The sequence below is a fragment of the Cupressus sempervirens genome, chromosome 6 (assembly GCF_028749045.1).
Source record: "Cupressus sempervirens isolate cs-2001-9-10 chromosome 6, ASM2874904v1, whole genome shotgun sequence".
In the NCBI taxonomy this organism is placed as follows: domain Eukaryota; kingdom Viridiplantae; phylum Streptophyta; class Pinopsida; order Cupressales; family Cupressaceae; genus Cupressus; species Cupressus sempervirens.
The window spans coordinates 328,932,567-328,949,493 of record NC_143123.1 but is presented as its reverse complement, the minus strand read 5'-3'; positions in this window follow the sequence as shown (position 1 = coordinate 328,949,493).

Genomic DNA, 16,927 nt, shown 5'->3' with positions numbered 1-16,927 from the left:
AGATAGAATGTAACATCTTATCTCCTTTATTCCTCCTAGATCTAATCATATTCATGTTATTAAGATTTGTAATAAGGTACTAGGGAAGGGGCCTTACATATTATAAGTTGTATTTGAGCTGACTTGACAATATGAAAGATATAAATAAAAGGTCAAGTTGAGGATTAGAAGTAAGAAGATGGAGATATAAATATATTGAAGATTTGATGATGAAAAGAGGAAGCAAATTAGAAGGATAAGCATAATATTCTTATGGAGCTCAAAAGATATATTCAATCAGGAAGGATCAAGTATACAAGCCAAAGTTGAAATCTATAATCAGCAAATTATGTTGCATCAAAATCAAGTCATGTCATTGTTACTCTCTAACCATTGTAGTAGTGATCTAAATCTCTTAATAGAGTTGGCTTAATAACTATTTGTAAATCCTCTAATAAGGTGGCAGTTCTATTGAATTTTCTAAAGACCTCTAACAAGGTCACACCTAATAGTGTTCATATTGCCAAGGTCTACCCAACATAATATGACAATAATCCATAGGCATAATATCACACAAAACTTTCCAGTTGTCACTCGGTCATCACTAACTAGCACTCGGTTAACACTATTTTCTAGCATTCAATTACTATTGACACAACTCAGTCTCCTTGGAATTATAGAAAAAAAAATTTGATTCTTTTTCATTTCTTGTAATGCCAGCTCTGGTGAAGCAGACATAATATCACACAAAACTTCCTAGTTGTCACTCGACCACCACTGACTGGCACTCGGTTAACACTCTTTTCTACCACTTGGTTACTATTGACACAACTCGGTCTACTTGGAATTATAGCAAAATGATATAATGTGACAATAATCCATAGGTATAATTTCGCACAAAACTTCCCAGTTGTCACTCGGTCACCACTGACCGGCACTCAGTTAACACTATTTTCTAGCACTCGGTTACTATTGATTCTTTTTTATTTCCTTTTCAAAATGTTTCCCCTTAACCATGAAAATTTTTATAGTAGTTAAATTAACCTCATATGGACTTTCAATTAAAAGCAGAAATATTTGTTTCTTCCCATCCACTCAAAGAGTATATTGATTCAATCTTCCATCATGCATAGCATATCTATCATATTGCCAAGGTCTACCCAATAGAATATGACACCAATCCATAGGCATAATATCACACAAAACTTCCCAGTTGTCACTTAGTCACCACTAACTGGCACTCAATTAGCACTATTTTCTAGTACTCAATTACTATTGACACAACTTGGTCTCCTTGGAATTATAGCAAAACAAAAATTGATTCTTTTTCATTAAACATAATGCTAGCTCTGGCGAAGTAGATGGTTGGCACTTTAAGTGTTTTTGAATTGGTTGGTTCTCTACTAGGTGGGAAACTAGTAGGGGAGAATCTAGAAAAAGCTACTAATCCTAGAGGGATAGAAGGATGAATAGAGGAAAACCTAGCTAAAGTTGTTTCGACAGAAGGTAGAATTGTGGATTATTCTAAAAAAATTTGGATGCAGGTACCACTAGTTGTGGGATCTGGGACCTTTCTTTGGATTAGTCTTTTGCATTTCACATGCCTGAACCCTTTGTAGAATGTGAAGGTCAATATTGAGAAGAAATCAGATGGGTCAAAGACAAGGTTTACTAATCAAAGGACATGGTCTTCCTTGTTTGGTAGGAAACTTGGTGGTAAATCATCTTTCTCACCAGTCACTTCAAAATCTTGCTGGGAGAAAGGTGAGTTCCAAATTTTTATTTTTGATCCTATTGTTGATTTTTTTGTGTCTTCCATGGAGTTTACTCTTGTGGAAAAATTTATGGGGTCTAGACCAGATATGGATACTTTGAAAAAATGATTAAATAGAAATGGGTTGTCTATGGTGATGTTGATATAGCCCCTATGTTAAATGGCTTCTTCTCATTTGTTTTTAATTTTAAAGAAGATATGAATATGGTTCTCTATGGAGGCTCATGGTTGTTTGGAAAAAGTACTCTCACTATTAAAAAATGGGAGCTAAATATGGACTTAATAGATGCTTTCTTCTTAACCACATCGATCTGGGTTAGACTCCCTAGCCTTCCTTTAGAATTTTGGCATGAAGATATCTTTAAAGGAATTGCTAGCTCTTTTGGGTAACTGGTTGCTATGGATCATGCAACAGCATCGAGATCTAAACTCCAAAGTGCCAAATTATATGTGAAAGTGGAAAACTTAAATCACCTCCCAGAAAAAGTGGAACTAATTTCAAAACTAGGTAAAAGAATACAAGAAATTATATATGAAGATCTTCCAAATACCTTCTTTACTTGTAAAAAATAGGGCCACTGGGTGAAAATTTATCCTAGTAAAGGAAAGAATAATCCCAAGACTAAACAAGAAGCTAAAAAGAAAGAAGTAAAAATTCAGAAGAAAGTTTAGAAACCTAAAGGTACTCATATGAAAGATATGAAGGATAAATTGAGTTTGGAACCTCAAGATAGTGGCACAATGTCAAATTTAGCCTTGAAGGAAAATTTGAACATTGAAAATAAGGGGGATGCAAAGATGCTGGAATCTGTGGTACTTGAGAAAAATATAGAAGATATGGTGGATTTGATGAAATAGATAGTAATTTATCAGAAGTTTGATGATAATTAGGAAGATCTAATTAAGATGGATGAATTAGAGGAGGGGGAAATTCTGTCTAACTCTAGTAAACAGATGGTGTTAGGAGATTCTTAGAATCCCCAAATGACTAAAAATCAAAATGCTACCCCAAAGTCTCTTGAGACACTTGTGTGCAAAGAAATTGTTCCCTTTAGGAATGAATTAGAGCTTGAGGAAATTAAGGAGGAAGGGCGAGATCTTAAACACAAATTGAGTCGAAGGAAAAAGATAGAAAAGAAGAGTAATACAGTTCCCAAAGGAGTGGAGACTAGAAGTAGTAAATTGGACCAAGAAGCCAAGGTGAAACCAAATGTTGGTACTCTAGATAAACCTGGAAGGAAATATTCTAGGAGAACTAGAGACATGGAAAGTATACAAAATATTACTGATGAATGACATCAAACTATTTTGGACTTTACTCCTAAAAAATAGATATGAAAATTATTACTTGGAATATTATGGGTTTGAATAGTACTTATAAACTTGATGCTAGGAATTTTTTAGGAGAGCATAAACCAAATATTCTATTATTGCAAGAAACAAACATGGAAAAGGAGAAAGCTAAACAAATTAAATCTTTTAAAGATTATTGTCTAAAAGCTAGTAGTTCAAAAGGAGCATCAGGGTGAACTCTGATGTTATGGAAGAAATCTAATTACTTAGGAATTATTTTGAATGCTAGTAAACATTTCATGGTGGTTAAATTTACTAGTATTGATCAGAAAAAGGATTGGTATATTGTCAACATGTATGCTCCAAATATCAATAACCTTAGGAAAAAGGTATGGGACATTCTCTCTCATATAAAGAGTAAAGAATACTTTGGTCAATAGATTATTATGGGAGACTTTAATGTTCCTTTTACGATCATGAAAAAAGGGAGGAAATGTGAGTGAGCTGGAAGGCAGACTAGATTTTATGGATTTCATCAATAAGGAGGGTTTAATGGATATGGATCTTCATGGAATTCAATTTACCTAGAGTAATAAGAGGCTAGGTAATGACTGCATTCAAGCTTGATTGGATAGAGCTCTTATTTCACCTAATTGGACTAAAGAGTTTGTTTGCAAATTGGAGGCACTTTAGAAACTTGGGTCAAATCATTTCCCTTTGATTTTTTCTACTGAAAAGATTAATCTCAAGAAAAATTTTCCTATTAGATTTGAAAAAATGTGGATATAGAATACATAGTTTGAAAGGAAATTGGTTAAATGGTGGAATATAGATGTTGAAGGTATTGCTCTATTTAGAGTGGCCTCAAAGTTAAGAAATGTTAAAAATGAGTTTAAAATATGGAATAAAAGATGTTTTGGTAATATTTTTGGGAGCAAAGAAAGTATTAAGGATGATATCCATATTATCTAGGACAAGATACAGAAGGAAGGGTATACCCCTAACCTTGTTAGGGAGGAGAATGAAAAGTTGGTTCAATACCATGAAATTTTTACTAAAGAAGAGATCTATTTGAGGCAAAGATCCAAATTAATCTAGCTAAATGAAGGAGATAAGAATACTAGGTTTTTCCAGCTTTCTACTCTAAAGCATAGAGTCAAAAATTGTATCTAATATCTTAAAAAAGGAAATTCAAAGATTACCGAGGAAAAGGATATTTTGGAAGAGATGATATCCTATTTTTCTTCTTTAATGTCAGTTGATCCCAACATTGACCCTGCGCACCACGTTGAACTTTTAAAGGTGACCCATCCTTTAATTACTAAGGAGAAGAATAAATTTTTAGGTTCTATTCCAAAGGAAGAAGAATTCTTTAAAGCTGCTTGCTCCTTAGGAGGGGAAAAATCACTAGGACTAGATGGTTTGCCCATGTTTTTTTTCCAAAAGAGATGGAAGCTGGTTGGAAGAGATGTTTGTGATGCTATTAAGGAATTTTTTTGGGCAAAAAGAATTCTTAAGGAAATTAATTCTACTTTCCTATGTTTGATTCCCAAAAAGACTGGGGCTAATTCTCTAGACTAGTTCAGACTTATTAGTCTTTGTAATTCCTTTTACAAGATTATCTCAAAAGTCCTAACATCTAGGTTGCTACTGGTGGTTCCTTCTCTTATTGCTATTCAGAAAAATGGTTTTATCCTGGGTAGGAAAATTCTTAATTTTTTCATTGTAGCTCATGAGAATATTCACTATTTATCTTATTCTAATAATTAGGGTTTTCTCATGAAAGTTGATATTGCTAAAGCCTATGACAAAGTTGAATGAGATTTTCTTGTTAAGATTTTATAGGTCTTTGGGTTTGATAAAAGATTGTTGGAGCTATTTATCAGTTGATCTCTACTACTTCTATTATTATCTTGGTGAATGGTTGTTCTTCTAAATTTTTTAGTCCCTAAAGAGGATTGAGATAGGGAGACCCTTTATCCCCTATTCTCTTTGTTATTATGGCTGACTATTTGGGGAGATATATTAGGAAATTGGTCCAACAAGGGGATATTAAAGGTTTGCAGCCTTCCTCCCAACCTCTTACTTGCTCTCATGGCCAATTTGTTGATGATACTATTTTCATGTGTAAAGCTAAAGTTAAGGAAGCCAAAAATCTCAAGCAAGCCCTTAATTTGTACTCTTCTACCTCAAGTTAGTTGGTAAATTGGAACAAGAGCTCTTTGTTTTTTTATTAATACTCCTATCCGAAGATAGAAAAAAATTCCTAAAATTCTTGGGTGCTCAATAGGATCTTTTCCCTATATTTATTTAGGTCTTCCTGTGGGTCCAAAAGCTCCTAATTCTTTTTGGGAAGATCTAATAAAGAAATTTAATAAGAAATTAGCAGGCTGGAAGGGTAGTCTTTTGAGTTAAGTTGGTAAAATTACCTTCCTTAAAGCCTATCTCCAAAGTATCCCTACCTATGCATTGAGTCTTTTTAGAATACCAATGAAATTTACAGATACTATTGATAAAATTCAAAGAATTTTTCTATGGATTAGAACTAAGGAAAAGAAGAGAATGACTTTGATTGCATGGGATCAACTTTATAAGCCCATCAGGGATGGAGAATTGGGAATTGGGTCTATACAAAGCATTAATAGAGCTCATTTGGTGAAACAAGTATGGAAAGTTTATCATGATGATAAGGAATGGAGTACTATATGGAAACATAAGTATCTCTTTAATGCCAACTCTCTATCTGATTTCCTATCATCTCTTGATGTTCTTTCCCCTTCTGCTATTTGGGGATCTATTTAGGGAATGAAGAATACATTAGCCAACGGTTGTTCATGGAAAATTTGAAATCAGAAAAAGGTTAGATTTTGGGAAGGTTCTTGTTTAATGGATCATCCTCTAATTGAGGACTTTGAGGATACTACTCAAGTTGATAGATGCAATAAATTGTATGGGACTTTTGTGAGACATTACTGGCATAATAATACTTTGGTAAACCTACTTAATGTTGACCAAAGTTTTTATAAAATCCATATAATATCGAATGCCTTTTCTTTGTATCCCCATCAGGAGGATAAGATGATATGGAATGCTGATCCTAGTGGCCAGTTTAAAGTTTCTTCTATTTTTAAATCTAAGGAGAAAGGAAATCAACCTTTATGGTCTCAAGCTTGGATAAATGGTCTCATACCAAAAATAAATATCTTTTATTGATTTTCCTTCAAAACAAAATTCTTACACAAGATGATTTGCAAAAAAGAGGCATTAATGTGGTAAATAGGTGTACTCTATTTAAAGGAGTTTTTGAAGATAGAGATCATTTGTTTTTGAACTATTCTTACGGTCAACAAGTTAGGACCTCTATTCTCAATTATTGGAACATAACTTGGGTTCATCATAATAATGTCAAACTTTTTTTAAAAAGTTGGAGATGTCCCTCTAAGGATGTTGATGTTGAGTTTCTATGGAAGATTACTCTTCCTCATCTTTGGTGGGGTATCTAGAAAGAAATAAATAACAAATTTTTTAGAAATAAAGAAATGCCAGGGTGGGTGCTTGGACAAAATATTATCAGGGTAATAAAAGAAAACTTTAAGTCTCAAAGAATATGTGATCAAAACTTTCAAATTGACTATCCTATGTTTACCAAAGGATCTAACTTAAAAATGATGACCCAAGATTGATGACTAGATGGAAGGATCCCCCTATTGGATGGCTTAAAGGGAATTTTGATGGTGCTATGAAGGGAAATCTGGGACAAGTAGGTTGTGGAGGAGTTTTGAGAGATCATACAAGTAATATAATAGATGCCATTACAATACCTATTGGTATCTCTAACAATCACAAAGTTGAGGGAACTACTACTCTATATACAATGAGGTTAGCAGTTCAAATTGGTTCTCCAAACCTCTGGATGGAAGGAGATTATTTAAATATTGTTAATATTCTTAAAGATAAAAAGTATATTACTTGGTTGATTGAAGAAAGTGTTATGGAAATTAAAACTTCAATGAATAAATTTGAAAAAGTGGTTATATCTCACTCTTTCTACAAAGGTAATGCGGTTGCAAATTAGATTTCCAACCATGCTATCCAAATGGGATATAAGATGACATGGAATGGAAAATTAAGTAGAAATGTGGATTTGAAAGCCCTTATTAATTATCGTATTAGTCATGTGATGGTGGGAAATATTTTCCAAGATTAGTAATTCAATGATATTTGGGAGTGGGGATATAGATGTCAGTGTTCTCTCCCTGAGGAAGTACACTTATGTGATTTTAATCTTGGCTTTGTATGTATCAATTTTAATGTGTTCCTTAGTTGTATCAATGAATGTATTATCTTTGATTAATTCTTCTGGTCTTTTTCTCCACTTGATTCTAGTTTATTGCAGTAATTTGAAGTCTTTGGAAATGGTTAGAAAACCACTAAAACATGAGCCAAAAAATTGCAAGGCTTGGAAGGCCAAAGCTTCTATATGCTATATTTTGCAAAAGGGTAATGTCACCACTTATTTGGAGCATCTTAATTTCTTCAAAAAATGGATTGAAGATAGGGTTTCTCTACATGAAGTGACTGTGCATTTGACTGAAGAGTTCATAGCTAAGGTGATGGGTTTGCCTAAGGAAGGCATTAAGTTCAACAAAGAAATGAGTATTTCAAATGTTTCATTTAAGAAATTTCCAAAAATGGATGAAGAGGAGAAAAACCTTGAGAGGAATGGTGATTTTTATGAACTAGGTCAGATTAAGGTCATCTGGTATGATATGCTCTCCTGTATTCGTGAGTATTTTATTTTAGATGGAAGAGCTAAGCATGTGCATAAATTTCATTTTGTATTCCTTAATCACTTTAGGCACAAGGATAGGTTCTTGTTTCCTTTTTATTTGAGATTTTCTTTACTCCAATGTTTGCAAGCTCATAGGAAAAAATAATCGAGTCTTATTTTGCATGAAGGGTTAATTTTACTTATTGAGGGTTATTACAAAAGCAAGGCTTTTGTGTCTTCTCCTCCTTTTGAAAGAAGGGATCTACTAGCAAAACTTACTCTAGAAAGAGTAAGGATGATGATATTGTAAAGGGTAAAAGGAGGAGTCTGAAGCAAGAAACCCGGCAAACCCCTTAGTAAAATTTTGAAGAGATTATTGAGTTTGATAATTCAAAGAATAAGGAGGAAAAAAACTCGGTGAAGGAGGAGAACACAGAAGTGGGAGAATTCAGCTCCAACTTGGAAGGCTACCCAAGAAGCAAGGATGAAATTGGTAAGGATGAAGAGGAAGAGAGTAGTGAGAAAAATACAAGGTTGAGTAATGATGGTGAGGAGGAAAATCAAAGTGAGCATTCCAAGGGAGTGAGGGCTAGAAAAGAAGAAATGACCAAGGAAAAGGAGGACCCTTCTAATGTCAATGTAAGGGAAGAGGTAAGGATAGAAAAGGATGAGTCTTCTAGTCGAGAAGAATTGGGGAAGGAGAAGAACGAGTCTATTCAAATGGATACTATGCTTTCTTTTCTACATATTGTAAAGCTCAAGACTGATACTTCTCTTTAGCTGACTCATGGATGTATAATGAATTAATGAGTCTAAAAAGGAAAATGGAAAAGGTGCAAAAAAACCAAAAAATTGATCATGCTAAGATTAGTTAGATGGAAATATAGGTGGGTAATATACTAGAGAAACTAAAGGAGTATGAACATAAACTTCAATTTTTGATCAAAGAAAGTGGCAATAAGATGGAACAAGTTACTTCCAGTATTTTTTCTACAACTATGAGTCTTGGGAAGCACACCAATGAAGAAATTATGTCTCCAGGAGGACTAAGTAAAAGAACTAGATAGAGCTCTAGGAAAAGGGTAGTTGAGGCTACTAGAGGTTTGGCTACTTATACCATTCAAGGCATTGCGAAGATCGGTAAAGAGGTGGTCAAAATGATAAAAGAAATAGCATGAACTCATTAAACACCAATATTTAACATAGAAACCCAATTTGGAAAAAACCACCAATTGCAACTAGTTACTATTTTCACTCTTTTGAAGTGAGCCCTATTAGGAGCCAAACCTATTAAAGGTTACAAAACACACTATTTTAGATTAAGGTAAAAATAGGTTTTGAAGGGCCCCAAAACCTTTAACAGAAAAGAAAAAGATAAACCATAAAGCACTACCAGGTTTTACAAGGACTTGAAACCTGTAGTTTAAATAGTAGCAAAATTAGGTTTTAAAGGGACCTTAAACCACATAAAATGGCCATAGAATGCACCCAAATTTTAAAAGGACCTGAAACCTAGTTCATATCTTAAACAAATTACAGTTGAAGAAAGACTCAAATCAAACTCCTTATGAACTATGGTATGGCTACAAATCTAGTGTAAGTTACTTGAAAGTATTTGGTAGAAAATTTTATATCTTGAAAGGATCTAGAAAAGAAAAAATTTGACGTGAAAGGTGATGAAGGCATATTTCTAGGATACTCTTGTAGAAGTAAAGCACAAATGTTCGAATTTTTCTACTCATAAAATCATAGAAACTACACATGTGAGAATTGATGAATTTTTAGAAAAGAGTGAAGAAGAAAGAAACAAAGTGCCAGAAGATTACAAAAGATTTTTTTACTATGAACTTGATACCCTACCAAATCTATCTAAAAGAAAAGAAGCTTAACCTCCTGAGTCCCCAAAATCTCCAACAATTACTGAGTTGCAAGTAGTACAACTTAAGTCAAAGATAGTAGGACCCAAGGTTGATACTAAAATTCATGATGAAATCAATGAAACTCATTCCAAATCTAAACAACTTGTGTTAGAAAGATATGTTAGAAGGCATCATGCACTTGATTAGATTATTGGAGACAAATTTGATGGAACAATGACAAGAAGCAAATTGAAAGGTACACGTTTACTTGCTGAATTTGAACCTAGAAGTGTTAAAGATGCTTTGGAAAATGAAAGTTGGATTGAAGAAATAAATGAAGAAATAGAAAAAATAGATAAGAACAAAACCTAGACTCTTGTTCCTAGGACCAAGGATAAAAAATGTAATTGGCACAAAGTGGGTGTTCTAAAACAAGCTAAATGAAGATGGAAAAGTATTGAGAAACAAAGAAAGTTTGGTGTGTAAAGGCTATTCTCAAGAAGAAGGTATTGATTATGGCAAAAATTTTGCTCCTGTTGCAAGATTAGAAGGTGTTACAACTCTATTAGCATATGAAGCTCACAACGGATCTAAAGTATATCAAATGGATGTAAAACCTACATTTTTGAATGGAATTCTTGATGAGGAAGTCTACATTGAACAACTAGAAAGTTTTGTAGATCCCAATAAAAGGGACATGGTTTGAAAATTACATAAGGCATTATATGGACTCAAGAAAACTCCCAGAGCTTGGTATGAAAGACTTCATAATTACTTGATACATATTGCCTTTCAAAGAAAAAATGATAATAGTACTCTATATATTAAACAAGGGCCAGATAAAAGGATTATTTTGGTAGAAATATTTATTGATGATACCTTATTCACAGGAAATGATGATTATTGCAAACCATTTAAAAAAGAAATGAGTAAAGAATTTGAGATGTCCATGTTTGGAGAAATAAAGTTCTTTGTTAGATTATAGATTCAGTAGAAGAAAGGTGGTATCTACATTACTCAATCTAAATATATCAAGAAAATACTAAAGAAATTTGGAATGAAAGATTCAAGACTAGTTTGAGCTCCTATGTCTACTAGACATAAGCTTTCTAAAAATGATAATTCCAAAGAGATAAATCATACCACTTATAGATCAATGATTGGAAAATTGCAGTATGTAGTACATACAAGACCTAATATTGCATTAGTAGTTGGTATGGTGGCAAGATTTTTAGCAAATCCAAAAGAAAATAATTTGATGACAATCAAAATAATCATGAGATATCTAAAAGGTACTGAAGATTATGGATTATGGTAAAAAATAGGAGACAATTTGGACTTAAAGGTATTCACTAATGTTGAATGGGAAGGAAGTGTTGATGACAGAAAAAAACTAGTGGAGGAGCACTTTTTCTTGGTAAAAGGCTAGTATCTTGGACAAGCAAGAAACAAAATTGTATCTCTCAGTCCACAGTAGAGGCAACATATGTGGTAGCAATAGTTAATTATTCTAACATTGTTTGGTTCAAATAACTGATGATAGGTATGAAGGTAGAGATCAAGGATCCAGTAGTCATATACTATGATAACACCAGTGCAATTAGTATATCAAAGAATCCAATGATGCATACCAAAACAAAGCACATTGCTATAAAATATCACGTCTTAAGAGAATTGGTGCAAGATAAAGAAGTCAGATTGGAATATGTGAACACAAAAGAACAAATTGGAGACATATTCACCAAGCCATTACCTAAGGATGCATTTTTGTATCTAAGAGGTAAGCTAGGGGTTAGTCCCCTATATAGAGCTCACTAATGAAGTTTACTAATGCATCAACTGGAGCATGTTGAAGATCAATTAGTTGGTGTAGTGTTGACAAGGGCATATTGCAAATGAATTAGTACTTAAGGTACATTGATTTTCACCAAGTATTATCTTTGGCATGTGTTTTCAAAGAGGGAGACATACAATATCATATCTCATAAAAATTTTGTTTAAAAGATGGAGAAGTGTGCTATCATAGTAAAGAGATGTCATAGAGGGAGATTAGAAGAGAAGAATTACCAAAAAGGGAGAATGAACTTGGAAAAATTTCTATATAGACAAAAGTTTTCTAAAAGAGGGAGAAACTAAAGGCAAAGAGAGTTTACACTAATAGAGAGAGTTCTCATGGATGAGAATTAGAATGAAACTAAGGATATGTTCCTTACTTTATTCTTGCTCCAAAAATTTTATTATGTATGACATGTTGTGTTGCCGTCAATGCCAAAGAGAGAGATTGTTGAATACAATTGATTAATTGTATATTGTTTTTGATATTACACAAAATGTTATATCATTATTAGTTAGTGTATGATGAGATCACTTAGGTAATAAAAATAGTTTTATGTGTCTACTAAGCATTCCAAAGTTTGTCTAGTTTAGAAGGCAGTGTCTACTGAGTTCACTTGGGTATCTAAGGAAAGTCTAAGAAATATGAGTGTTAACTAAGCTCACTTGGTTAATGAAGAAAATATTGGATGGAACCAATGCTAACCAAGCTCACACAATTACCAAAGGATCTATGCAAGTATGCAATGTTAATCGAGTTCACTTAGTTAACACAGAAAAATTGTCTCTAAGTTAGTGTCTACCAAGTAGGGTTGGCTAAGAAAGGATTTTCTTATTTTGGCATATTGAGTTCAATTGATTTGATTGTTGGTTCTAGCCAACTGAGAAGATGAATATTAGTTATTGAAAGTTGTATTTGAGCTAACTTGACAATATGAAAGATATAAATAAAAGTTCAAGTTGAGGATTAGAAGTAAGAAGATGGATATGCAAATGTATTGAAGATTTGATGATGAAAAGAGGAAGCAAATCAGAATAATAAGAAGAATATCCTCATGGAGCATAAAAGATATATTCAATTAGGAAGGATCAAGTATATAAGCCAAAATTGAGATTTGTAATCAAAAAATTTAGTTGCATCCAAATCAAGTCATGTCATTATTACTCTCTAACCATTGTAGCAGTGATCTAAATCTCTTAACAGAGTTGGCTTAATAGCTATTTTTAAATCCTCTAATAAGGTGGAAATTATATTGAATTTTCTAAATACCTGTAACAAGGCCACTCATAATAGGGTGATTAAATCCTGGGTGAGTCACTGATTAGCATTGGATTTGGTGGGGAAAATATGGAGAAGGCTAGATTTGACCTTGGGTAGGCTAAGGATGATCTGAAAGAAACCAAGGACCAGGTGGATGCTCAAATCCAGGACCAAGAGGATGCAGACGACAAGAAGAACATTAATAGTTTGGGTGAATCACTAATTAGTGCTAGATTTGGTGAGGAAAAGATGGAGAAGGCTAGCTTGGACATTGGGTAGGTTGAGGATGATCCAAAAGAAACTAGGGACTAGGTGGATGCTCAGAACTAGGACTAGGAGGATGCGAATGACAAGAAGACCAATGAAGTTGTAGAGACCCTACAAGTTCTTGATAGAGAGAACTGATAGTTAGTGCTACTTTGTTTTCTCAATTTTTCCTTGTGTAGTTGGTTCTTTCTTGTTCTACTATAGCTAGTTTTTTGTTTCCTGGCTGTGGGCCTGTTGTTTATGGTTGGATTTTGTTAAGCAGTTTCTCTATGGCTAGACTTTTCTTAATATTTCTATTTCAGATATGTTGTAAAAACTTTTGGGTTTCAGGATCCTTGTAAAACTTTTTTTACTTAATCAAAAATAGGGTAATTAAATCCTCTAATAAGGTCACACCAAAAAATATTTTTTTGTAACCTTTAATAGGGTTGGTTCCTAATAGGGCTCACTTTAGAAGAGTGAAAGTAGTAACTAGTTGTAATTGGTGGTTTTTCCCAAATTCTATTTCCATGTTAAATCTTGGTGTCTAATGTGTTCATGCTATTCCTTTTCTGTATTTGAAACTAAGTTAAAGTAATGGTAATCACAAATAACATCTTAAGATTTTCATGCTAAGTAATTACTGAGCAATTATAGTGTTTACTGAGTTACAACATTTCTTTGTTTGTCAAGCATTAGCAGAATCAAGTTTTGACAAAATTATTTTGTACTAACATCTAAGGGATCTAGGATTTATTTTTGTAGTAACTAATTCACCCCTCCCCTCTTAGTTACTCCTCTTATATTTCCAATAGATCTCACTATAGACTTATCTATATGTGCATTAATAACACACTCTCATTCTAGAACTGTCACTAAGATGTTGGTCTAAGAGCAATTTTAGTAGTTGTAGTTAGAGAAACATGAGATGTTCATGGATTCTTTGTTTAACAACTATTTTTGGGTCTAGATTAGTTCATTGTTATTCTGATTGTACTCTACACTAAGGTCTCATGAATACACAATTCCACTATGTACAAATTGGCACCCACATTAGGGTTTCATTCTAAAGCCTCATTTTTTCTTTAACCTTTCATTCTAATATTTGATTTTTCTTGTAGATCTACATATTACTCTAGTTTCTTGTGCAGATCTAACTTTTTATAGGTTTTACAATGCTTGGGAAGACTCATAGCAGGAGCATTAACCTTTTGAAGACATTTCTAAGCTTACGTATATCGAATTTGAGATTTCTCTGATGTTTGGGAACTTTTGAACATTATTTTAACACTTTCACAATGTGTTCTAATGCATTTGAAGTGTTTTATAACACATTTGAAGTCTTGTACAATGCATTTGCATTTTTTTATAGTGCATTTACCATATTTTGTAGTGCATTTACATGTTCAATTAACACTTTTGACTAATATTATAATGCATTTGCACATTTTTGTAATGCATCTGCCATTTTTAGTAGCACATCTTATCAAAGCTATAAACTACCATATCTAACTTGTAGATCTGATTACTAGATATTTATAGGTCTCTTCTAGACTAGATAGGAACTCCTTGGCCACTAAATTGTGAGAAGGGAATGAAGACAATAAAAAATGCACCTAGCCTTTCCTAACATCAAATCAGGTAGGCCTAAACCCTTGTTAATTAGATTGTATCATTTCAAAGTTCATAACATAGCTCAAGTAAGGAGTTTGATTCCTCTAATTTGTTTAGAAATAGGCCTATTCTCTCAACTCATTGAGTTGATCAAAATGCCAAACCTTTTGAAATGGGTTAGTAGGAATTAATCTAAGAATGAACATATGCATAAATTAAATAGGAGTCTCTTGTCTTCCATAGTTAAAAGCTTGTAACTAAACAATCCTATTTGTCATTTTTGAGGGATTGGAGTAGTAGGGATATGATCTCACTTTTTTAGGGTGATCAAATCCCAAACCTGCCTCTAATATCTATTTCTCCTTCTTTTCACTAGGTAGATAGTCAGCCATAGAAAGGAAACCTCCCAAGATTTTCCTTAGAAGGGTTGGAAAGAGGGAAATCCTTCCATCTTGCATTTCTAATTGAATGAAAGTCAATCATGTTCGAAACATAGCCTTTCTCTAGCAGCCTTGCAAGATATTATGTCAAACCTCCTTTGCATTGGTGGGAAGCTCTCTATCAAAAGAGAGGTAAATTTAAACACTATTGGTTAAACACCAAAACCTCATAGTCACCAGCCTTAGTTAACCTTTGTTAGGAATCCATTTCCCATTTTATAGGTTTATGCATTGAATATTCCATTTTCTTTTCATTGTTGTGATTGGATGCATTTGTTTAATACATGTTAATGAACTCAATATTATCATCCTTCTAAGACAATTCAAATGCAACAACAAACTAGCACTAAACCAAACACAAATGTTGTTGTGTATCCTAGAATAGTGCATTAAATACCTAAAACAATGGATCTAATTCCTTTTGCAGTGCATTTGAATCCTATACTAGTGCATTTGGTAATTGAAACAACACATTTGAACAATAGAATGGCTCATCTGCATATATAACTGATGGGGACACAACCCAACACAACAGGAAAGGGAAAATTTTATTAACTGTGAAAATATGCTAGTACACTTAGCGTAGAGAAACAGACTCTAAAACATGCCCTAGGGCTTACAATAGCATAAATTTGGAGATAAATTCTTCTCCTAGTACCTTCTCTCAAACTCCACTCCAAACTACCTTTTACAATGCTAGAAATGTTCTTAAATAGACTTCAAAGAGTTAAGGATTAGGAATACATTCTAGAAAGTTCTAGTTGGCATCCACTGACCAAATAGATGGCTCTAAAAGTCACATTAGAAGTTGGCACAAAATTAGAAGAATCCAGAAATGGTAACCAAACTTCTAGGAGGCATAACTTTTGAACCGTAGCTCTAATTGACGAACCGTTTACATTTTTGAAAAGCTCTTGAAGTTCTCTATAGCCATATGGAGGAGCTTTTATTTTCCCCCATTTTCATCCTTGTTTGAGGTCATTTAATGCCCCTAACTTGACTTTGAAGCATTCTTAGGATGTCTCCAAAAATTGAAAAACTACGATAACGTTCAAACCGTGGGGCCTTTTGACCTGATTCTTTTTTTGGAATGCTCTAAATTACAATGAAAATCATCTGGCCAATTTACACCTTCTAATTCACCAAAATGATGGCTCAATTACATACTCTTATTTTTTGGCATTTACACGTATCCCAAGGTGATTAAAAACTCTAACCCAAAACACTAATAGTGGAACTATGAGAGTTTGAACCTTTATTTGGCCCAAATGGGTATCCAAAAATGAAAAAACATGAAACAAAAACTAAGTCTAAGTACATTTTTTGGGTGACACAGGATTGCCCTTATACCTCTGGATGCTCTTGCATCAATAACAATGTTTACACCCTATAGAACAATGTCTAACACACCATGAAATGATGTATATAAGTACTTAAATAACACATTTGAAGATTCTTGTAGCTCATTTGAAAGAATTTTCAAAATAGAGGCTATTTGTACATAGAATATCCATAAATAGACAATATATTTGGATACCCTTTTCCTTCATTAACATTCTGCAAAATTGAGGAATCCTAGAAATGATCAACATCTTTAAAGCAAGAAATGTTCCAACCCTACATAGAGACTCTTATCCAATAGCCATTGTTACCTCAACTTCATACTTTAAGTAAGACATAAATGGAAACACACATTTGTCCTTTACCTGACTTCACAAAATTGAATCTTATCATCATTAACATTGCTAAACACCTTTTTGAAACATAGCTTGATGTTACAACACATTTTGGTCTAAAAACAATCCTTATACCATTTAAATGTAGAAGAATTAAAGGGGTCTCATTTGTGTCTCATGC